General features: G+C 39.5%; 1 long non-coding RNA gene across 3 annotated transcripts in view; it reads left to right on the plus strand.

Annotated features, from left to right (window-relative positions):
• LOC109205583 overlaps positions 1–3,032 on the plus strand; it is a 3,659-nt gene extending 627 nt beyond the window's left edge. For all 3 annotated transcript variants that reach the window (XR_002064705.1, XR_002064704.1, XR_002064707.1), the window contains 3 exons: positions 787–925; positions 1,073–1,157; positions 2,216–3,032. This is a non-coding gene — a long non-coding RNA (uncharacterized LOC109205583). The remainder of the gene's footprint in view (positions 1–786; positions 926–1,072; positions 1,158–2,215) is intronic.

Raw genomic sequence — 7,677 nt, forward strand, 5'->3', positions numbered from 1 at the left:
GGGTGCAAGTTTACATGGTCTAATACTGAGATGTGGTTTGGAGTTGCCTTTTGTAGTCTTAAATTATCTGAATTTAGGTGGATAAATAGTATGTACAAGCTATAAATATGTTAATGCCACCAAATCGGACACTATCAGAAGCTTGTAAATATAATTCCTCGAAAATTCTGTTCTAGGCCCTGATGCAGCAGAAACCATGAACTATTTTCAATATATGCAGTCAAACCAATATATTTTTCATCCCCTTATTTTTAAATTATGTTCTGTTGTATTGAAGTATGGTCTCGGAAGGTTTATTTCTCATGAATTTGATCTGAAATTCGGGATTATACTTAAAAGAGCACTTGTTGCCACTTGTTAAGGATTAGCCTATTGCTTATAAAATATTGAGAAATATGAAGAGTAATGATGATTTACTGCTATATTGGATGTATTTATTGGTGTTATGATTTTGTGGATGCTCTTTATTTTGTTCCTTGTGAATGATTTCAAGGATTGAATGATTTTCTTGGCCATAATTTTAACGTTTGGCTTGAAATGTTCCTTTTATTAGTAGCATGTCCAATTTGCTATTTTTCTAATCCTGCATAGGCCTTATATGCTACGTTCAACCTTTAATAAGTATTACTCTCTTCATAAGGCTCTTAATAGATATTGATGAATTTAAAAAGCACAGTTTGAGATTACATTTTATTTTCCTACTACTGTACTGTGTTCCTTTCTTTTTCTTTTTCTTTTTTCTTATAAGGATAAGGTAAAGGTTATCTATTTGGGCTTTACTTGCAGGATCACCCACAAATCTTTCTTGGCAATACTCCTGAGGATCATGCTGCCATTACGTGGGTTCTCATTGCCTATTTGTTTTGATATTCTGATGTTGGCTGGCTACCACCAGGCAGATTTATCCTTCTTGGTTTTTACTAAGGTAGATTCTTTTATAATCTTACCTCTTTTATGTAGACATCTTCACACAGCTATGCTTTATACTCTAATAGAAATTTAGTTACCTATTAATTTTTCTTTTCGCTGTAAATCCTATCTCAAATTTCTCATCATGTCTTTCATTCTGCAGATGATTTTATTGCTAAAAATATTTGTAAAAACCTGAAGTACAAATGTTGGCGACTATCGATGTGTAATATCAGCGAATGTGCCAGGTAATGTGCTTTCTTTTTATGAATACTAATATCTTTTCTGCTATGGTAGAATGATTCTTCTTCTTGTTAAATTTTAGTCTAAAGATGGTTTTCCACTAGGGGTCCAAATCGGTATATCACTAGACTTGAGAGATCATAAACTTGGAGGTTGCGAAAGAGTGATTTTGAAAAGTTGTTGTTCTTTCCGGAAGCGGGGCATGTGAATGGAAGTGTAGATATTGTGAGAGCTATACGTATAATTCGAGCTTATTTGTGGACATTTAATGATCTAATTGAAAAGTCTATCGCCAAATGCAGTTTGGAACTTCACTAATGGAGCATGGACGACGTTATTATTAAGATAAAAAAAATAGCAATAATAACTTATACTATAGTTAAATATGAGTGTAATAAAAAAATGAAATATAACTGAAAGATTTTCAGAAGTAAAAATATCTTGGTTGACTGAAAATAGATATCAGGAAAGACAGATGTGCAGATAAAATATGAAAAATGGTGAAAGTGGAAGTTGAAATATGAATATGAAAATTTTGGTTTCTAGATACACATCTCTTAGAGACTACTATCATGGGAAGTCCGAAGAAAGACTTAGAATCTTTTTCTGCTGGTGGTTTTAATATATTTTATTGTAATGTCACATTTAAATATTATCTTGGTTTATGCAAAAAGCTTGACATTGTGTGAGAGTGAATATTTGAAAATTGTGAAGCATGTGCATTACATCAATCACTCATATGGTGGCTTGACAAAGGATTCGAGAAGTTGATTCTGGCACTGAAAATTTTATCCATGGCGGATAGAATTGGAACAAGATAATTGAACTTGGTAAAATCGCGTGTATAATTAAAATTCATATTCTGCTCCGCTTTGGTATATTCTTTCTCCTATAAGCTCAGCGAATTTCTTCTTCTATTTTATCTTTAGAATACAACTCAACTTGGTAAAATCTCATGCATATTTTTCTTCTTCTAAACTTTGATTTGAATTGCTGGACAAGTGATCTTTCAAGAACTTACCTGATGGAAATAACAACTTCTACCTTGAATTTATTTGTGCAGGCCGTTGCTTCCCTTGGAAACATACCAGGTAATACCTAGAGTCTAAGTTCACTTCGAGCACAAAAAAATATGTGTGTTTCCTCTTCTTCTCCCACATTTTCCCCCAATACTCTCATACATAGAAATATGGAAATCTAGCTAGCATCTTAAGTGAAATTCTCCGTCCTATAATCTGGTACAACAGGTGAAATAGTGCTAGAGTACAAAAGCGAAAGCAAATTCATATCAAATAGCCAAAATGCAGCTTATCTAGATTTCTTTTTTCTTTTCCTAACAATGAAAAGGAAAAGATCAACCATGATTAACTAATTCCTTGAGTTCATTATATCTATGTGCCGTTGCACTCCTATTCCTATACAACTATGTGTGATATTTGTATGTACTCGCGACTTTATTTACTGGTAGACGTCTTTTGGAGTGCGTGAAATTTTAGCCTACAGCTTTTTGAAAGCTACATCAAAGCACAAACGGTGATGTATGACAGATAATAGTTTGAAAGGTATGTCAATTACGACCAAACTAATTTTGTTGTCTTGCTTCTATCACTTCTCTCTATTATTTTTATTTTGAAAGAATGAGATGGCTACACTAACAAATAATCCCCCCACGCTCACCATTATTTTTGTCGGAGGCAGGCAAAAAAGGATCCTAACCACAGCATGATGGTTGCACTATATTTTGTAAATATGCCAATAGTTTAGATGTGAACAGATTACTCCCATGCATGAAAAGTATGTTCTGTTCGGCAACCACACAACATCCAAGAATGGACATTTTGTTCCTTTATGTATGTAAATAATGTTTAGCAGTTAGTATTTGATGTTATCTTTATCCAATTTGATTGTCAATTACCTGTATCAGTTTTTATTATCTGTAATTTCATATAAAAACGAAGATAATGAAGTTCCCGCTTTTTATATTATTGGGCCCGTGCTGGCACGGGCGATCACTGCCTAGTCATCTAAAATGAGGTGAAAAATTGGAAATTGGACAAGTGTTTTCTTCAACAAATGGCACATTATGGGATATATTAACACTCTTCTCTTCCAAGTAGAGAACTAGAAGGACAATTGTCTGTGCACTCACTCCAAGTGCGGATTGCTAGTTTTTATTATTAGAAAAATTTATTCTTCATTTCGTCTATCTTTTATAGATGTTGTTTTTCGTAAAGTTCACCTTATCTCTATTTACCGTAAAATGGTACAGTTGAATTTATACGTGGTTTCTAGATAACTGAACTAATCTAATCCTGAAATAATAAGATAATTGAAGAATTATGGAATATTTAGCGTTAACATGTAGACGAAACAACAGAAGTGACAGTTCCGGGAACAAGGTCTCCGGGCACAACAATAGTGAAATCAAAAAGCGAGAAAGTAGGATTGTATTAAGGTTTGTATAGAATGTAGTGTAAGTTTGCCAGAAAATTCGTGTCCATTACAATAATAAGTGAGCTCACTATTTATAGCTGTATCTAGGGAAGGAGGTCCTAGGATCGTGCACTCCTTTAATGTCAATTATGAGGGTCATTGGTAAAGATGTAACGGTGAACATAAATAAAAAATTGCTCCTAAATGCGATAGAATATTCTTTATTAAATGCTACCAGGCGCAAAGCATTTAATACACTTTTATCAACGTTGTTCCTTCCGGTGACAGGCGGAATAGCTGCGTTCGGTCTCTGGCCATTCCCGTCTTGGGTTCCACGTGTCCTTCCTTTAGATGACCACGTGTCATAGCATATTTTGCCCTATACATGTCCCACTGCTTTCCGGTGACATAACTTTGTGTTACCGGAAAGTTGGTAGAAACACTCTTTTGGCGGAAATTACTATAACCCCCTCTGAAGGCTTCTGACGGTTGATTAGATGCACGCCTCTCCGCATTTAATGCCCCGGACACGCGTCATCCCATGATTCAGCACAACTTTTGCCGATTATCGAGATAATCATGTCCATGAATTTAGCCGCCAAAATTTTACTTATACGCATCATCCTTCTCCCTTGCACTTCATAATTTTGCAAGCTTCCGATTCGCACCTTTATTTTTCATCTTTTCTCTAATTCTCTTCGAACAAAAAACCTTTTCCTTCTTCCATACAATGTCTTCTTCTTCGAAGCGCACCAGTTCTTCAAAGAATAAGAACAAAGCCGAGGACTCTGTTCTTCCAACAGTGGGTTCCATCATCCGTAGAAGTCTTATTACCACAAAAGACTTTGAAGCTACTGCTAGCTCTCGTACATGGGTTGTCAGTAGGTACCCTTCTTCCATTCGTCCTTCCAGCAGCCCTGTTATGAAGGAAGACTACCGCTGCCATGAGTTGGATATTATTGCTCCTGATCTATAGGAGCGAGTGACCCTTCCAAGGAGGGTTTTACATATTTTACATATATCCCTTTACTTTGGGTGCGTTTTCTTTGAGTGGAGAGCTCGATTCCGTGATCGCGGAGTTTTGCCTCCGCTACCAAATGTGTTCGGCATAAGTAAGTCCTTCTGTGTGGAGGACGGTCGCTTACCTTCGACGTTTGTGCCAGGAGACTGGAGAAGAGCTAACCTTAGCTCATATAATGGATCTCTACTCTCCTAAGATCTTCCGTGGGAGAATGATAAACCTCAGCAAACGAGACCACCATGCTCTGTTGACTAACATGAATGATGATAGCGACCGTGGGTGGATGGAACAGTTCGTTGCAATTGCCACCAACGATATCATTCCGACAACGGCTTCATCCTTTCCGGTCGCTTGGAACCGCACTCGCAAGATCTTTATTTAATGTTTACTTTTACTAAATATTCTTCTATGGTCGTATTATCCTTCATCCTTCACATTTCAGCAACTCGATGGATCCCACCGACAGTTGAAGGTTTCGACCGGTGGGTTCAGAAGATCTTGGACGTTACGACGTCTGAAACTCGTTTGTGGAAAGAATTGGACCCTAAATACGGGTAGAAGGCCAAAAATCATGGTAATTCAAACTTACCTTGTTTCCATTTTTCATGTGAAGAACTTGGTCGATCTCTTCTGACTTGTCTATGAAATTAGGTATACCCGTGGGCTCTTTTGTTGTCCCCGAGGAGGATATTTTGGCTGATCCTGCTGATGCGGTGAGGCTGCTTCAGGAGGCGCTTACTCGAACAGGTATCTCCGGGCCTGCTTCGGGCACAAATGCTTCTTTACGGAGTCCTCGGCCGGAGGACAAACAATCAAAAAGAAGACACTCCTCTGCGGCCAGGGAAAAGAAAAAGAGGGCGAAGACTATTACCCCTGAGTCATCTCTGGAAGTTGTGATCACTAATCCTCCTCCCAGGTCGGTCATAGATACCGTGATGATCAATAATGATGGAGAAGCTAGTGATGATGAGGCTTATCTACACAGAAGGCGACGTTCATCATCAACTCAACAGAATGCTTAATTTGTTGAGTTAGTTACACCAACCGAGGGCGACGCCTCGGCCCTTTGGGGGAGTTTGATCTGGTGGAAAATGCCAACTCCCATTGTTGGACCCCAATAGCCGTGCTCGGTACTGTGGGGCTGAGTATCGGGTCCCTACCGTCTTTGGTTGGCGAGCACCCAACAACCAGCCCTGCACTCGATGTAGCTGCTTCACACCCTTCAACTCCATCAGCTTCATCCCCGTCTTCACCAGCACCAGCAACTGCTACATCATTTCCATCTTCATCCACTCTTCCACCTAAAACTTCTACATCATCTCCACTGACCGCATCCGACCACGAAGAGGATGTTCCTCTTCCCCAGTCCCCAGTTTAGGGGACTTTGGGGCAAAATTATGCTGCCCCTTCTTAAGATTCACAAAGGAGGAGGAACGTTACCCTTTCGGTCTCTATCGGGTGCAACCTTCTCTCCCGACCGGTGGAGCTTGCTAATTATCTTAAGCCTTTGGCTTCAGAGAAATATTGGGAAAAGATTCGGGCATTCTCGGGAGAGTGTTTGTTGAACAACGCGATGTACAATGCTTTAGTGGTACGTCCCTTTCTTCCTTCATTATTTCTTCTATTTTTTGTAAGAGCATATCCTGCTTTTTACCCTTCTTGCTTGATAGCCAACTTTCTTGGTTCCGGGGGCCTTCAGATGTTGATTCGTGAGAAGGAGGTACTTGCTTCTGAGCGGGATCAAATTTTGGCGGAACGGGACCAGGCCGTTATCCGCCTCTCGGAATTGGAAGCCAAAGGTGCCGAGGCTATTGTATTGGAGGCTCGTTTGCAGCAAAGCAAGCAAGAGTTGGTAACCCTTAGCCAAGAAATTGGCCCGCTGAGGTTTAGATTTAACGAAGCCAAGGCCAAATGGGTTGAAGTCCAGGATGTCGTTCTTGTTGTAACTGAACGCGAGGCTGCCACCGCTGAAAGAGTGACTGACTTAGAGGCGGCCTTGAACTCCAAAATTGAAGAGCTTGCTGTTGTAGGGGCAAAACATGCCCAGCTGGAAGAGAAGCACCGGAAAACTATCGAGCATAATAGGCTCTTTAGTTCAACTGTTGGTGACCTTGATGTTAGCCTCAGATCTGTTAGGTCCGCTTGGAAAAGCCTTTCTACCGAGGTAACCCGACTCAAAGAAGAACTCAAGCGCCGAGCGGCTTCCCTCGTTGTTGAGACAAGTTACACCATGTACAACATGAGGAGAAAAACCTTGGAAGAGGTCAGAGCAGGTATCATTTATTTTGATGCCGAAATTGCTAAGGCCCGTGAGCTTGAGTTAACTGCTAAAAATGGACTCCCAATGCAGTCTGATGCTCCTGGCCCTTCTGGTTCCGGTTCTGAGTTCTCGAGAACTGAAGAGGAATCAGAGGACGATGATGCTGAAGGTCAAATTGGGAGAAATGTCGAGCCATCAATAGACCAATCTACTTCTCCCGGGGACACGGACACTTCTCTTCCTCCTGGTTCTGGAGATACGACAGTTTAGCTTTTCTTTTCTTTTTCCAATTTTGTACCTTTGCCGTTTTGGCATGTTTTTGTAAATAAAGACGTATTTTTTTCTCAAGTATTGTTTGAGTCTTACTTTCATTTAAATATCCATGCAAGTCTTTAACCTTTGCATTTGCTTAAGAACTCTGCGCACATTTTTTTGTTTGCGTTTTATATGTGCAACCTCAGATGCATTTTCCCCGAAGCGCTTTTGGTTCCGAGCATCAACCCTTTTACGTGAGGGTTTCTATAAGTATTTGCGCAAGTTTACTTTTTGCGTCCTTTCGTGTATGTCTTCGGGTGTATTTTTCCCCAAAGGCATCATTCCGGGCATATATTCTTCCGAAACTAACCCTTTAACGTCAGGGTTTTCATAAGAGAGGGCCCTCTTATGTTTACGGTGCTCTTGAAGAGGACATCTCCTATTCATTATGACACTAGCATTTGAAGTACTTATTTAACTTTTAAATGACAAAGTAATTCATCGTTTAGACAAGAAATAACATAAAAACAAAAGGATTTCATTTCATTTAATTCCT

This window comes from Nicotiana attenuata, chromosome 2 (genome assembly GCF_001879085.1).
Source record: "Nicotiana attenuata strain UT chromosome 2, NIATTr2, whole genome shotgun sequence".
NCBI lineage: Eukaryota > Viridiplantae > Streptophyta > Magnoliopsida > Solanales > Solanaceae > Nicotiana > Nicotiana attenuata.